Source organism: Arachis hypogaea, chromosome 17, assembly GCF_003086295.3.
Source record: "Arachis hypogaea cultivar Tifrunner chromosome 17, arahy.Tifrunner.gnm2.J5K5, whole genome shotgun sequence".
Lineage (NCBI taxonomy): Eukaryota > Viridiplantae > Streptophyta > Magnoliopsida > Fabales > Fabaceae > Arachis > Arachis hypogaea.
Genome location: NC_092052.1, coordinates 46,937,768 through 46,955,180, shown reverse-complemented (window position 1 = coordinate 46,955,180; position 17,413 = coordinate 46,937,768). Strand labels below are relative to the sequence as shown.

At 34.4% G+C, this 17,413-nt stretch overlaps 1 long non-coding RNA gene across 1 annotated transcript; it reads left to right on the top strand.

Moving 5' to 3' along the window:
- Positions 1–288: 288 nt before the first annotated feature.
- LOC140180797 (uncharacterized) lies at positions 289–3,430 on the top strand. Its single transcript, XR_011874762.1, has 2 exons — positions 289–545; positions 3,070–3,430. It is a non-coding gene; the product is annotated as an uncharacterized lncRNA (long non-coding RNA).
- Positions 3,431–17,413: the final 13,983 nt, after the last annotated feature.

The window sequence follows — 17,413 nt, the reverse complement described above, 5'->3', positions numbered from 1 at the left end:
GCGGTTTGAACCGCCATTTTAACCAACTCAAAAACCGCCGTTTTAACCAGGTAATTGTGGCGGTTTTTTGAAAACCGCCGTAATAACCAAATGGCGCTTCAAATTATGGCGGTTTTTCTTGAGTGCCGTTCAAGGTAATAATGACGGTTCAAACCGCCGTAATAACCTTAAAAAACCGCCGTAATTACCAAGTTTTTTTGTAGTGTCTATGGTCACGGTTTTTGAGAGTGACCTAAAAATGTCGTTTTGCCGTTGTTAAAAAAAAAAAACCCGAATTCCCTCTTCCCTCACTTGAATCTCTCAATGTCTCACTCACACACTCACTAATACACTCAGAGAGGGGTCTTCTTCTCGCAGCCACCGGCCACCACCACCACACTGCTCCCTGCGTCATCATTGAGTGCACGACGTTGTCGCCTCTTATAGTGGCTCACTGCACTACGTTGTCGCATGATGGTGTTCCCCATGTATCTGTCGTTATCGTTGCTTCCTCGTTCGGCGTTGCTCGCAGTCGTTGCTGCCTCACCGTCTGTATCGTCACCATGGTTGGTCTCCCTCTTCTCTCCGTTTGCGTCGTCTACGTGCTCAGCTATATTTGTTCCCTCTTCCTCTGACCTCTTCGCTTAACAATGTACCAAATTCCTAAACTAAAAATCAAATTGAGCTTTAATGTTTTTTTTAAGTTGTAATCTCATAACTTAAATCTTTTAGATTAGATAAAGTTTCTAGGACATGTTAATTTTTGTCATTATAATCACATTTTGTGGTGATGTTGCTTCCCGAAACTATATCATTCACGCAGTTTCTGTAGGTTAATCCTCTAGTCTTTTTTGATATTTGATAGTTGCTATGTTGTTCACTTTTTGCTTGTTGTGTTAGTTGTTTCTTGTTGAATTTATTAAACTTTTTGCTTTGCTGCTAGTTGCTGTATTTGTCAAATCTTGCTGCTATGTTGCTAATTTGTTAAATTAGTAAGTAGCTAATTGTTGCCGTGTTAGTTATTTCTAGTTGAATTTATTAAATTTTGTGCTATGTAATTATTGCTGTCTAGTTGTTCTTGTTGTTGGGTTGCTTCTTGTTTTTATGTTTTGTTTGTTATGTTGTTATTACTGTTATGTTACTTCAATTGTTCTTGATGTTAGGTTTCTTGCCGTAAATTATTGAAATTGATTTTCTTTTCGTATGGGCAAAAATATTAGATTTAATCAAGAAGATGCATCTTCTAGTAATAATTTGAATATTCCTTTGTTATTTGATTCTTGTGTTATACTTACATGAGATTATAAGACCTTGTGTTGGTGAAATTTGTAAGTTATTGGGCCACTATCAGCAGCACGAAAAATTACGTGACCAAGAAAAAATATCATCATACCAATAAAGAAATAAAAAAAATTAATTCCATAGATTGCTTAATATTAATAATTTGGAAATTTCTGGTGATATATAGTTGGTTTTTTAGCTCTCACACTAAGGAAACCATATATGACTAGATACATGTTGTTTTGTTTCAAGAGCTTACTAACACATGTTTTTGTTGTTGAGCTTACTATTGAACATGTTAACCTACTGATGAACCACTATTTTATGACTTATTTTGTATCGAATAGAGTGGATTTTGTCAACTATCGTCACACTTATTCATGTAAATTGCATATTTTTAAGTTCCCTTCATAATTTTGTGCTATGATTGAAAACATGCTTCCTAGGCCTTAAAATCGCTCATTTTTAATCCTCTTTTATTACCATTCGATGCCGTGATATGTGCGTTAAGTGATTTCAGGTTTCCTACCTAGGAGTTTGGGTATGGTTCATTACATGTCTAAAAAATAATAAACGTTACAATCAGAAGCTAAGTATGAACACACATTATTGCCAAGTGTGGATGACTCTTCTCTTTTTTACAATATCAATACTTTAATTTGGTCTCGTTGCTAACACGATTCACACAAACACGTATCTCACTCTAACACGTTTGTGACATTATATTTTTCTTCCAATTTTTTAAGTGCTACATTTACTAGTAACTTACGAAGCTGAATCTCTTTGCTCAAGTTAATTGATGCAATGTATTAGTAACTAAGTATGTATTTTTTAATTTAGAATTTTATTTTTATTTTGTTGCTCATTTTTTTACTAATTACTCAATCATTAAAAAGCACTGAATGTGTATGCACATTAATGCTAGCTAAGTACTTCTTGATTATGTTTGTCTTAACTGTTGCTGTTTATTGTTTAAGTTTTGACATCTTTTTCACCTCCTTTTCTTTTGTAGTTGACTAGTTAGTATGAATGATTTGATAGTGGGCTATTATCCATTCCTTATAGAATGTGTTTACTAATTTTAATTTTAACGATGATTTGGCATTATTTATGTTGTGTTGTCTGATTGAGTGCCTTTACAATCATGTGAGTAAAATAGCCTAGTTTTTGGTAATTTTTTTAGTTTATTTCTCAATATCTTACTGGGATTATATGATGCATAATGTTCAAAACTCTTTGATTGTTTTGTCTTGAAAATTTTATTTTAGATGTGTTGTTGATTGTGATCAGCATCATCATATTTATTTATTTACTTTGCAAATATAGAACATTGGATTGAATTGGTAGTTTAGTCTATTTGATGGATTTGCTAGAAAAATTGATCTGCTAGTTTAAGGTCTATGTTGTTATGTCATTTTACCTTGTTGTGTGGTATAAATACAATCTATGTTTTAATCACTAGCAGAAATTTTCATATTTGTAACATGCCAGTTTGGTGTATTGGCTTGTACGATGCTTATCTTGTTTGTGGTGATTTTAAAAGGCCTATAACAAATTCGATGAGATTTCATTTTACTTTATTGATTGCATACATAATCACCTTAACACCAAAGTAAAGGTAGGCATGGCTTTTCTATTCTGCTAGTCTATTTTTTGTTTGATCGTAATATTCTGGCAGTTTAGACTACATAGACTTTTAAGAATATGAGAATTTGAGAATTGTGCCATGTGCTCTCTCATACATTATTCCTTTGTATATACACAATAATTCATAATAATTTACAATTTTTTTATATGTATATCATGCAGAAGGAATCACAATTGCAAATCCTTTATCAAGCTCATCTTTAATCACTCTTGTCAAAAATGCATCGAATAGTTCACAAGAACTGTCATCTAATCCAATATGACATTTAACACTCCAGTTGCAATAGTGATAATGAAGCAGGATAAGTTGATATGACAAATATGAAGCAAATAAGATATAGTGATGATGAAGCATATCTAGCAGGATAAGTTTATCTAGATGTAATATTTTGATGTCTTCTGTACTTTTTTTTAAGAGACTTTACCCAGTATTACATATAACGGATAAATTACACCCTATTTTGATTTGTGCTATTTGGACTAAAAATATATTTAGCTTATAATGTAAATTTTATTATTTAGATTTCTTGAATTTCTCTTTTTTAGACCTATTTTGTGATTACCATAATTTTGGGATGTGATTATGCTTTAAAAAAAATAAATCTCAAAAAATAGAGTAAGCTATGATCATGGTTTTAAAATAGGGTGACCATAGATAAGGCTATGGTAATGGTTTTTCAAAAGGATGACCATAGAGTAACTTATGGTCACGATTTTAAAATAGGGTGACCACAGATAAGTTATGGTCACGCTAAAAACCGTAACCATAGAAAAGACTATGGTCACGGTTTTTTAAAAGGGTTACCATAGAGTAAGCTATAGTCATGGTTTTAAAATAGGGTGACCATAGATAAGCTATGTTTACGCTAAAACCGTGACTATAGATAAGGCTATGGTCACAATTTTTCAAAAGGGTGACCATATAGCGATCTATGCTCATGATTTTAAAATAGGGTAACCATAGATAAGCTATCGTCACGCTAAAACCGTTATCATAGATCAACCTCTGGTCATGGTTTTACAAAAGTGTGAACAAAGAATAGGCTATCGTCACATTTTAAAATAGGGGTGACCTTGAGTAGGCTATGGTCACGGTATAATTTTCTAGGGGTGACCATAGAGTAAGCTATGGTCATGGTTTTAAAATAGGATGACCACAGATAAGCTATGGTCACGCTAAAACTGTGACCATAAATAAGACTATGGTCACGGTTTTACAAAAGGGTGACCATAGATCAAGCTATGGTCACAATTTTTACGCATAAGCATAGAGTAACATATGGTCACGGTAAAAAAACATGGTCTAAAGTGTCAGAATTTAAAAACTACAACTGTGACCATAGCTAGAAAAACTATGATAATAGATCTATGGTTACAGTAAAATAGGCCACAGTGGAAAAACTGTGACCATAAATCTATGGTCACCCTTTTCACTAGCTATTAATTGTGACCATAGACCATTTTTTTGGTAATGTGTCTTGTCCAAATTGGCATGTGTGATAAGGTGATTAGGAGATTATTTTTATTGTGTATTGTAGTAGTTCAAACATGTATATAAAATGATGTCTAAATATAAGTATATGAATGAAATTAAGATAAACTTTACTAATTTCTTTTGAAATACAAATTTGATAATATCAAAATCGATCTTAAAGAGATATAGTCACATGAAATATACATACACAAATAAACAACTAAAACTAATTATGCTGCATGTGATGAACTATTTGATCTATAATTAAGCAGAGCAAGCTTTGATAAAATGCCTAATAGTTTTCATATCCCATGCAGCCTTTTGCTTTTGAGATTTATTGTTACTCATTGTTCTAATTTGTATAAATTCAAAAAAATTATTATCATAAAAAAATAAAAAATCCAAGAACATCAGCAACACAATCCAATTAATTTTTTTAAAATAGTAACTTATAAGTAACAGATACAAATTATTTCAGATAAAAAACGTATTACTATTATAAAAAAATTGACTTCATACCAATAAAAAAAATCTATTCATATTCGTAGGCAATAAAGAAAGAAAATTATGAAGAAAAAGAAAGAGTTCACTTATAGATTGTTGTTGTTGAATGAATGATGTAGAATAAATGTCGGTCTAGAATTTACCAAAGGAATTTCGTTGCAAGCATAGTCCAAACCAACAATTAATCCTCAATCAAAGTTTAAAAGGTTTGTCACAATACAAATCTAAATAACCGGAAGTATTAATCCAGGGTCGTTCTCCCTAGGAATTGCAGGAAAGTGTGCATATTATTGGTTTTGGAGGAAATTAGGGGTGAGATAGCAATTGACAAGAAATGTAAATAACAAGGTAAATGACAATTAACTAATAAAGAAAAGGAAATCAAATGGTAAAAAGGTCTTGGCAAGAGTTGATAGTTAAAGATCACTATCCTTGTTACCAACCACAATATGATAATTGCAAGGATCAATCCCATTTTGTCATCCTCTAACAATTGAAGGAAAGTCAAATGAGCTTCATTAATCCTAACCTATAAGTCCTAGCCATCTCACCTATTGAATTAGGGAAGACTAGTGTCAATGGAAACAAATTATCAATCACTTGGACATTAGTAACTCAAGGTCACCTAACTTATCATCCCAAGCTAAGAATACAAAATTCTACACTAAAATCCAACCAAGCATTTTATCAAACACTTGGAAGGTATAAAATAAAAGCATAGAAAATTAACAAGTAATATAAAATCTATGACTACCCAAAGTAAGAAAGTAACAATAACAACTTAATTAAACAATAAGAAAATAAAAACATGAATTGGGTTAATTGAAATTAAAATCAACAAAGTGCTCATAAATATGAAAGTAACAAAATAGAAGAAATTAACAAGAAGAACTAAGAAAGCAAGGATGTAGTAATAAGAAATTGCAATGAAAACTAAATCAAGATAAGAAATAAACCTAAATTTAAGGGAGATCTAACCTAAATCTAACCTAATTCTAGAGAGAAGAGAGAGCTTCTCTCTTTAGAACATGACCTAAAACATGTTACTAAACTATCCTAATTGCTTTCCCCCTTTCCATTCTTGATTTTGGCTTGAAATACTTTAGAATTGAGTGGATTTGGGCCTTGGCAGCTGTAGAATTCGCCCCCAACGTGCTTCATCAATGAGGTCACGTGCTGCTCGTTACGCATATGCGTGGGTCACATATACGTGTCGCCTGGCAGGTTTTCTCTCCACGCGTATGCATGGACCACGTATACGCGTCGCCTTGAATTCTGCATTCCTTATTTCTTCATGAATTCTCCACTTTGCATGCTTTTCTTCCATTTCTTTTAAGCCATTCTTGCCTTAAAAGCCTTAAATCACTCAAACAAATATATCAAGGCATCGAATGGGAGAAAATTGAGTTAATTTTAGCAATTTAAAAGCCTAAAAAGCATGTTTTCAATCATTAAGCAAAAATTAGGGAGAATTACAAAATCATGCTATTTGAGTGAATAAATATGGGAAAAGTTGATAAAGTCCACCAAATTCAATACAAGATAAACCATAAAATTGTGGTTTATCAATCTTCCCACAATTAAACAATAGCATGTCTTCATGCTAAACCAAGAAAGACAAGAAAGGGGTATCAACATTTATTCAATGTAAACTATCTAAATGCAACCTATCTTCATGAATGCAACTACTTGGTCAAAATAAATCAATTCCCAATAATACCTATATGAACATAAGGGCTAAAGCAATCACAATCAAATTAAATTTACAATTGAATTGAGTTATTAAAAAGAATTATAAACTTGCAAGATAAGAGATGATCATAGGTGAAAACATGTAATTGAGCAATCGAACCCTCACCGGATGTGTATCCGCTTTAGTCGCTCAAGTGAATAGGGTTGATTCACTCAATTCCCTTCTAATCATGCTTTCTAAGATTTGTTTTTCATCTAACAATCAACAATTATTCAATGCATGTATACAAATATCATGAGAACTTTTTCATAGGTTGTAATGGGGCTGGGGTCAAGGTAAGATTGTATTTGGTCAAGTACAGTAGACTAAAATTTGAATATTTAATTAACTTAAACATCCCACCCAACCTACAACATATTTAACTCTAATGCAAAACCTAACTACCCATTCTTCAATTTTTCACACACTCATGCATTCTCTTTTTTATCACAACACATATGCATTGTAGTTATTACTTACTTTAGGGCATTTTGTCCCCTTTTTATTGATTTTTCTTTTTTTCTTTTTTTTCTTTTTCTTTTTCTCAATTTTTTTCAATAAGATATATACAAAAGTATCAATGCATATGGTTTTAAACCTTTAATGCATGAGTATATACCCAATTCCTAAGATTTTTAACAAAATACAAAATATACTTTTATCACAACCAATGTTCCCAAACTTCTCCATACTTGAATGATACACACTCTCACTAGCCTAAGCTAATCAAAGATCCAAATTAAGGACATTTATTATTTTCCGCTTTAAGGCTAGTAATGTGCTTAATTTAAAAACAAAAGGGGTTTAACATAGGCTCAAAATTAGCTAACAAAGGTGTATAAAAGGGTAAGGGCATTTGGGTAAGTGAGCTAAGGAAATGAATGCCTCAATCATATAAATGTATTCATACACAAAATAATGGACATAAAGAAGCAAACAAATAAAAGATTATAATCATAGAGAGAGAATAACACACAAGAATGAAAATAATGGTTATATGATGCAACCACACAATTAGGCTCAAAACTCACATGCTTATGTGTTCTTAGCTCAAAAACCATGTTCCACAATATATAATTCGAGCAAGTTTCATGAAAAATTTTTTACTCAAATCAATTGGAATGTTAATGCCCTATTAAGAATGAATTTCTTGGAAAATTTCATTATTTTGACTAAGCTTATTATATATATGTAAACCAAGAAAATGCAACTAAAAATTCTAAAAGACCAAAAAATAACAGAAAAAATTAAAATGCGAAAGTGTTGGGATTAGAAATTTGTCACGCAAAAATCACCGATCGGTCAGACGACCTCCCCACCCTTAAAAGTTTGCACCGTCCTCGGTGCATTCAAAGATGAGCAAGGGGGTACGACGACTCTCTAGATTGCCACCTTCAGCTCGTGAGTCAACTAGCTGCTGTGCGTTCTTTTCTCCTGCTCCTTATTTCTAATGATGACTCATCCTAAAAAATATAAAATAGACTAAAATAAAATGAGTAAACATAAAGGCAAGGGAGTATAAATTGTTGGGATGAGGTAATAATGACAAAAATGAAGTGAGTGAAATAGTGTGTGATGTTGTTGAAAACAAGTGTGTCACAACTACACAAAAGGGGCAAGCACTTCACTCATTTTAGTGTGCCTGAGATGCTTTAAAGAAAACTTGTTGGTTAAGACAACAACAAGGGATAAAGAAGTATGAAAGCATTCAAGCAAGAATCAAGCAACAAATTATAACCTCAGCGAAGAAATCCAGCAATGACTATTAACAGCAATGATGCCAAAATAGCATCCTATCAATAATCGGCAGCAATAAACAGTAAACAAGATTAATAATCCAACACTTAGCATGAAAACAGGAAATTAAACAGAAAATTAAACTAACTAACTAATTAACTACTAACAATTAACGACTAAATAATATAAGGAAGATGATAGTAGATGGTAAATGGTAGTGGTAGATGATGATTAGAGGAGGAAAAGAAGAGAGAAGAAGAAAGTAGAAGAAAAGGCTTGGAAAGAAGAGAAGTAAAGAAGTGTGTGAAACAGGGGTGCCCACGCGTACGTGTGAGTCAGGCGTAGGTGTGGGGTGGCAAGTTTGAAATGCGACGCGTGTACGACTAGCAAGCATACACATGATATGGGAAAATAGAGGCTGACACGTACGCGTGGGAAGAATTTGTGCTGGAGGCACAGTTCCCGCACCCTACGCGTGCAACTCATTGTCTGGACCGTGCGATGGCACAGTGCTCGCGCCATCCTGGCACGCTGAAAATCTTGGGGTCATGCGTACGTGTGACAAGGTGCTCTATTTTTCAAAATTTTTCCGATTTCTTGCTCCAAGCCAAATATTCCAAACATCCAAACAGTCATCTAAACACCATCAAACCTTATTTAACACCCTAGACTACCAAATAAACTCAACTAACCAAACTAAACATGAAATTAAACTTATTTACTAATATTTACAAAAGAGAAAAGTGGAAGAATGTTACCATGGTGGGGTGTCTCCCACCTAGCACTTTTATTTTAAGTCCTTAAGTTGGACCATTGATGGGGTGCTTGTCAAGGTGGCTTGTGCTTGTATTTATTCTTGAATCCCCACCAATGCTTTCATATCCAATGTCAACCAGGATCCCAAACTAGGCGCACCAAGCTGCCAATAAATCTCAAACAAGTGACAAGGCCCCAAGATTGATGATAGTTGATATGTATTCCGGGATCCCAAACCTCATTTGTTAACACCCTTTCTTCCTGATCTTCATGATTCCATTCGTGTGACAAAGTTGAAGAATTCTCATTTAAGCACCAAACTATCCTCCTAGACCCATTAAATTTAGCATGACGCCAACCTTTGCAATTCAACCTTAATGATCCAACCAAAATGAACCTAGGATTATATTTCCAACCACTAACCATCTCTCTCTTGCTCTTAAAGCCACAAAGAGCTCTAAGTTGCCCATCTATCTCGAGCAAACCATATTCAAGCGGGAAATTAAAGCTTAAGGATAAAGGTTTTACCCACTTGAATAATAGAATGGATGGTGGCCTAGAAGGAAATGGTTCCAACCATCTTAACAAAGAAATTTCCACTCTCATCCTTCTTTGTTGAGGGACTTCAACCACTTGACAAAACTTCTTCAACTTCCACTTTTTCTTCAAAAAAAATTTCTAATTTTTCTCCATCGCTCAAGTCATAAACCAGAGGCAATGTAAGATCTATCTCAACATCAACCTCAAATTTAAAGGGAGAAGATTTATCAAGCTCAAGAGGATCATATGTTGATGCGGAATCATCAAAAATAGGAGGACTTGATTCATGATCGTTATCACCAAGGGAACTTGCTTCTTGCTCCATTTCTTCCAATTCTTCATTAGGAACATGCCTTGGAGATTGTGAACTATCCTCCTCAACATCAATTTCAAGCTTCTTGGAGGGATGCTCTATAACTCTAGATTCCTATGGGGGTTCCGCATCTCCAAGGTCTTCAGCCACTTCCTCCTCTTCTTCAACAATCTCGGCTTCCTCCAATTATTTCAATATAAAGTCCAACTCCTCATTCTCCACCGGATTTTCCAATCTCTCTTTCATACTCCGTTCTTCACCTGATTCTCCACATATGGTCATGGGAGTACTTTGAGTGTCTATGCTTTGGGAGACTAAATGGATTACTCCTTGATGAATAGTATAAAGTTCCCTTTGCTTTTGAAGAATTGAGATGAGAGTGTCATCCATTAGGGTTTGGGGTGGATATGAGGGAGTCTCATTGTTTGGGAGAAAGGGTTTATAATAGGAAGGAGGTTCATCTTAGTAAGCATATAGAGGTGGTGTATATTGAGGTGGTGGTTCTTGGGAGTATTAATGTTGGAATTGTGGTGGCTCTAAGTATGGTTCATATGATTCATATGGTGGTTGGTATGATGGATATGGACTAGGGTCACATAGAGGTGTTTGGTGGTAGGGGGCTTGTGATTATGGTGGTTCAAAACTATGTTGAGGAGGGGGGTCATATGGGTATGCATTGGGGGGTGGGTTGTAACCATATGAAATCGGAGGAGGTTGTTACCAAGAGGGTTAATCATAAGCATATGGCTCCTCCCACCTTTGATTCTCCCATCCTTGATGCATATCCTTATTATAGCTCCCATTTCCTACAATAAAATTAGAACCAAACTCATAGCCAAAAGGGTGAGAATTCATAGTGACAGGAGAAAATAAAGACAAAAACTAATGAGAAACAAAGAAAATAAAATCCTACCATTAGCAAAAACTAACAAAGAATCTAAAGCAAGCTATTCACAATGTTAACATATATACAATAACCAATAGCAAGCACACATTGCAATTCCCCAGCAACGGCGCCAAAAACTTGGTGTAGAATAAATGTCGGTCTAGAATTTACCAAAGGAATTTCGTTGCAAGCATAGTCCAAACCAACAATTAATCCTCAATCAAAGTTTAAAAGGTTTGTCACAATACAAATCTAAATAACCAGGAGTATTAATCCCAGGTCGTTCTCCCTAGAAATTGCAGGGAAGTGTTCATATTATTGGTTATAGAGGAAATTGGGGGTGAGATAGCAATTGACAAGAAATGAAAATAACAAGAAGGTAAATGACAATTAACAAATAAAGGAATGGAAATCAAATGGTAAAAAGGTCTTGGCAAGGGTTGGTGGTTAAGGATCACTATCCTTGTTACCAACCACAATATGATAATTTCAAGGATCAATCCCATTTTGTCATCTTCTAACAATTGAAAGAAAGTCAAATGAGCTTCATTAATCCAAACCCATAAGTCCTAGCCATCTCACCAATTGAATTAGTGAAGACTAGTGTCAATAGAAACAAATTATCAATCACTTGGACATTCGTAACTCAAGGTCACCCAACTTATCATCCCAAGCCAAGAATACAAAATTCTATACTAAAATCCAACCAAGCATTTTATCAAACACTTGGAAGGCATAAAATAAAAGCATAGAAAATTAACAAGAAATATAAAATCTATGACTACCCAAAGCAAGAAAGTAACAATAACAACTCAATTAAACAATAAGAGACATAAAAACATGAATTGCATTAATTAAAATTAAAATCAACAAAGTGCTCATAAACATGAAAGTAACAAAATAGAAAAAAATTAACAAGAAGAACTAAGAAAGCAAGGACATAGTAACAAGAAATTGCAATGAAAACTAAATCAAGATAAGAAATAAACCTAAATCTAAGTGAGATCTAACCTAATTCTAGAGAGAAGAGAGACCTTCTCTCTCTAGAACATGACCTGAAGCATGTTACTAAACTATCCTAATTGCTCTTCCCCTTTCCATTCTTGATTTTGGCTTGAAATACTTCAGAAATGAGTGGATTTGGGCCTTGGCAGCTGCAGAATTCGCCCCCAACATGCTTTATTAATGAGGTCTCGTGCTGCTCGTCATGCGTACGCGTGGGGCACGTATACGCGTCGCTTGGCAGATTTCCTCTCCAAGCGTACGCATGGGCCACATATACACGTCACCCTGAATTTTGAAAATCCTCATTTCTTCATGAATTCTCCACTTTGCATGCTTTTCTTCCGTTTCTTTCAAGTCATTCTTGCCTTAAAAGCCTTAAATCACTCAAACAAATATATCAAGGCATTGAATGGGAGAAAAGTGAGTTAATTTTAAAAGCATAAAAAGCATATTTTCAATCATTAAGTACAAATTAGGGAGAATTATAAGACCATGCTATTTTAGTGAATAAATGTGAGAAAAGTTGATAAATTCTACTAAATTCAATACAAGATAAACCATAAAATTGTGGTTTATTAATGAATCAATCTTGTAATTTCAAAGCCAATCTTCTTTGTAGCTGAGATTTCATGGAAGAGCTCTTTTTAAAGGGAGAAAAGGGTATGGTTGGTAGAAAATAGATTAGTCCATCATAAATTTTCAACGGTATTCTCAATTGAATGTTGAAGCAAGTCCAATGTTAATTTTGTAAAAAGTACATTTGGAGAACGTTGAACATTAATGGAATATAAGAAAAAAGAAGCCAAAAAAAAGGAATGCCATTCAAGAAAATAAAACGTACGTTGTTGGATGAAACATTAAACCAAACACAAATATTCTAGCTTCATCATTGAGTTAAACTTGAAAAATAACAAAATTGTTGCTGTCCAATTTTCATATTATACTCACCACAACAAAAATTATTTTTAGTGGCAATAGCATAATAATCACCATATGTCTTATTTAGCTTATGTTTTTACGGTAATTATATATTTTCATTATTACTATATGTTATAATAGCAATTATATACTTTTTGTGGTCATTAAAAAGATCTTTATCTGCAAGTGTATAATTGATGCTAAAAATTTTTAGTGATAAACACTACAAAAAATGTGCTGATTACTATCGGAGTTAGCGTCGCACATTAGCGTCGGCTTTACCGACGGATTTATTAACAACGGTTTTGGTGTCGGATTCGTCAGGTCAAATCATTATTGGCGGATTTCCATTCTCGATGATAAATTTCCCGGTAATAACTGGAGGGAAAACAAAAAAAAAATAGGCACGAAATATAGCATCGGAAATCCGCCGGTAAACCCATTTAGTGGAACGCTACGTTTTGGTGACCGCAATGCATTACCATCTAATTTATCCGCTGGTAAATCTGATGGTAACGAGCCCCAAAATTCAAAGCGCGATCCCTCTCCCCCTCCATTTTGAAGTCTCCTCTATCTCCAACCTTTCTTCTCCCGTTCTCTCTCTTTAACCCTCTCCTCTCCCCGTTCCCACCGACTCTTCTTATCGCCGCCTCCTTTCCCCCTCACCGAAACCAGCTTGTTCCTCCATTCCACTTCGTCTGTTGTGACTCATTCTCTTGCTCTCTCTCTCTCTCTCTCTCTCTCTCTCTCTCTCTCTCTCTCTCTCTCTCTCTCAGTTCGTGTCTCGTTGTCACCGTCCAGCACTGCCGTTGTCGTCGTCCAGCACCGGCACTGTATCTCCCTCCCCTGAGTTCTTCTTCCTTTGTTCACTCATCAGGTTCCATGGTCACTCTTTTCTTTGTTTAGGTTAATTTAGGATTTATTTATATGTTAATTTAGGATATAGAATTTGATTATTATATGCTAATTTAGGATTAGGGTTTAGTTAATTTAGAATTTAAGATTTAGTTATATGTTAATGTATGAATTAGAATTTGGTTATCATATGCTAATTTAGGATTTAGGATTAAGTTAATCTTGATATCAATAATTAAGATGCACTTTAAAGTAAATTTACATGAGCATAAATTGCCTCAAATTTATCACTATGGTTCCAAATAGAGATAGATATATGTATATGCTAAGTAAAAATGCATGCTATATGCACACCATTATATATATAGTATGAATTCAAGTATGAAAATAAAGTGAACTTGGAATAAAAATATAGATAGTGATGGAGGTATGAAGTTTCTTCACATGGCTTTCAAACAAAAAATTAAATATAAAAAGTATACACTTCCCTAAAGTTGTTTAGTTTGTAGTGACTTTTAAATTTTTCAAAGGCCAAGTTTGATAGTAAATACACAAGAGAGAAATGTATAACAATTATTTGCTAAAATAACTTCTATTAATTAATGAGAATATAAAGGATTAGTTCTAATTCAATATTCAATATGTTAATCTATATTTCTGAGAATAACTCAAACAAAAATGTTGCCTTTCCAATGTATAAATAAATTAATATATTCAACTGGAAATGTTGTGAGTTTTGACTGATGCTATGGATTAAGCTTAGTTGGATTTGTGGGAATCATAAAAGTGGATATATGTCCAATTTTAGGGGAGGTTATGTCAAAATTTTTTTGAAATAATATAAATGTTGAAGGATTTGTGTTGTATATATGCTGATTAGTGTTAATAATATATTCTCTTTGTAGACATTACGACATATAGCAAAGGTAGAACAAGTGGGTCTCGTGGTCATGGTAGAGGGAGGATTTTCACCGGATCCCCAGGGACTGCTTGTAAAACCCAGATAAACGGTATATGATTAATTGCAGAAAATTATGTATCGGTGTTAGAATTAGCTGTACCGTCTTAAGTCTATCCGGTACTGCATGTGAGGGAATTAAAACTGTAGAAATGACGAGAAAAATATTTAGAATAGAAAACTGGTCACTTATTTTAAAGGTTTTGGCTTAAGATACGGCCAATGGACCAAAAATCACAAACGGGCCTATGTTGGACCCAAGCCCACATATTTAACCCTCACGACCTAGAGTATTTTCAGCTCATTTTCCCCTTCATTAGTGAAGAAGCAGCTGAAAGAAGAGGAGGGAAGAGAGTGTAGCCCTAGTTTTTCACTATTCACTTCGATCTTTAAACCCACATTACTTCCAAACTGTAGCTCCGATTGAAGACCCAGTTGCGACCATGCGTCACTCTTGTCATGCTCTTCGATTCTATAACACTTTTAAGGCGAGTACTTCTAAGAACCTTGAGCCAATTTCAAGTTTTCTTTCATTTTCATATTTTGGGTATGGAGTGTTGAGATTTTTGTGATTTTGATGCAATAGGAGAGCTCTAGCATGGATTCTAGTTGGATTTCACCCAAGTTTCGAATGAGATAAGGTAAGGAGACCATTTCTCTCTTTAAACATCTATTTTACATGAGCCCTAGGTAGAGATTTTGGGTGAATTCGAATTCTATAGAGTTGATTGACTGCTTGCTATTGGATTGTTGTAGAATTAAATGCTTGGGTTGCTTGTGGTATGTTTAGTGGAGGCGTTGGTTGGCAAATTGAGGCTTGGACCCATCCGGAGAGGAAAATCAAAGAGTTGGGGGAAAATTGCCATCTTTAAGATGCGGGTTTTGATTTCACGTAGGCATTATGTAAAATTATATAAAAATCTAGGTTAATTATCCTTAGGATAATTTTGAATAGAATTGGTTAGTTGATGATTGATTAATTGTTGAGATATACTGTGAATTTGCGAAATGAGCATGATTGACTTTAAATATGATTGTGTTTGAACAAATGTTGTGATTGATTGCCTATTGAGGCTTTGATATGAAAATTAGGCCGGAGGCCTTGATAAGGTGAGGTATCCCCTATTTGGTTAGTTATTGTAAGTGGTGTCATTGCCATGTGTGATTTGTTGTTCAAATGAAGAGATATTGTTAAATTGATTGTTGGTAAATGGTTAGTAGAAAAATGCATTGATTAAAAGTTTAATTTTAAAGTTATGATGGCTGGAGGCCTTAGATTGTGCAATTGGTGTTGTGATGATTTACATGTTGATGTTTTTAATGTTAAACATTGTTGAGAATGAAAATGAGGTAGTTATATATGGATATGAGGGTTGGATAGTAAAATTATTGTGATTGAGGTTATTAATTGAGGTAGTTATAGCTGGATATGGTGAATTGGGTTTTGAAAAGCTATGATATGGTTGAAAATTGAGGATTGAGTGTAGGGGTGTGTAAAGGTTGGTTTTTGTTAGATTAGATAGAAATGAATTGAGAAAATAAAAAAATGAACATTATGCAGAATTTTGGTATAATTGGGTTTTTGACCAGCTTTGACGGGCTATAACTTGGTGCTCGGAGCTCGAAATTGAGTGAACTTTACCTTGAATGATGATTAAAGCTTTAAAACTATCTAAGAACAGAGAAAAGAGGAGTTTTATAGAAGAAGTTATGAACATTTAAAAACTGGTGTTAAAAATCGAAATTTCATATTCGGCAGAAAACCAGAAAATTTGGCTGGTGTACATGGGCACAGCTGTGTGCATGGGCACCCATCAGAATGAGTTTACAAGCTTGTGCGCACGCATAGTATGGTGCGTATGCACCTGTCGGAATGACAGTCTGATCTGTGTATATGCACAGTTTTGTGCATGGGCACACACCTTGTTTTCTTCAGAAAAACTCTGTTTTTGAATATTTAGCCTCCTTGGCAAGCTTGTAACCCCCTTTAAATTCCGTATGACACCCGATAACAAGTTTTAAGCTTTGGATAGAGTATGGCTAAGTCCAATGAATTAAATTGAATTATTTTTCGGATAAACGCTTGGTTAAACCAGATGATATGGTTGTAGCGATGGTGGTTCGTCCCGCCCGTAGTATGGACGTTGGTATTATCCCACTCACGAGATAATGAAATTGATGAATTAATAATGAATGGGGGTTAATGCATATAATATTAATGAATTAATGTTGAATTGACGTTAATGAGTTTAATAACTTATGATATTGATGAAAGATGTGGATGTCGACTATTTATGGCCTGAATGGATGGGTTAGTAGGGACAGTGGTATTATTCCGCTCACAAGATAATATAATTGATTAATCAATAAGGAATCGGGGTTCATGGACCTAAGATTGATGGATTGATGATGAATTGACGTTAATGAGTTTAGTAACTTATGATATTGCTGAAAGATGTGGATGTCGAATGTTTATGGCCTGAATGGTTGGATTGGTGAGGATGGTGGCATTGTCCCTCTCATGGATTAGGCAAGTTGAGGATGAAAGATTTCCTCTTTTATGTTATGATCATGATTGAGATTTGATGTTGAGCACAATCTCGTGAAGATAGCAATATGTAATGCTCACTTGAGATAATGTGCGTGAGGCTCAGTAGGGAGACGATACATAACGCCCACTTGAGACCTAAAGGAGGGTTTCCCAGGAGGACGGCGGTACATAATGCTCATGGAGAGGACGAAACTCGAAGTGGGAATGGCGATATGTAACACCTACTTGAAATTAAGAGTACAACTCGGTAGGGACGGTGATACATAATGCCCATGCG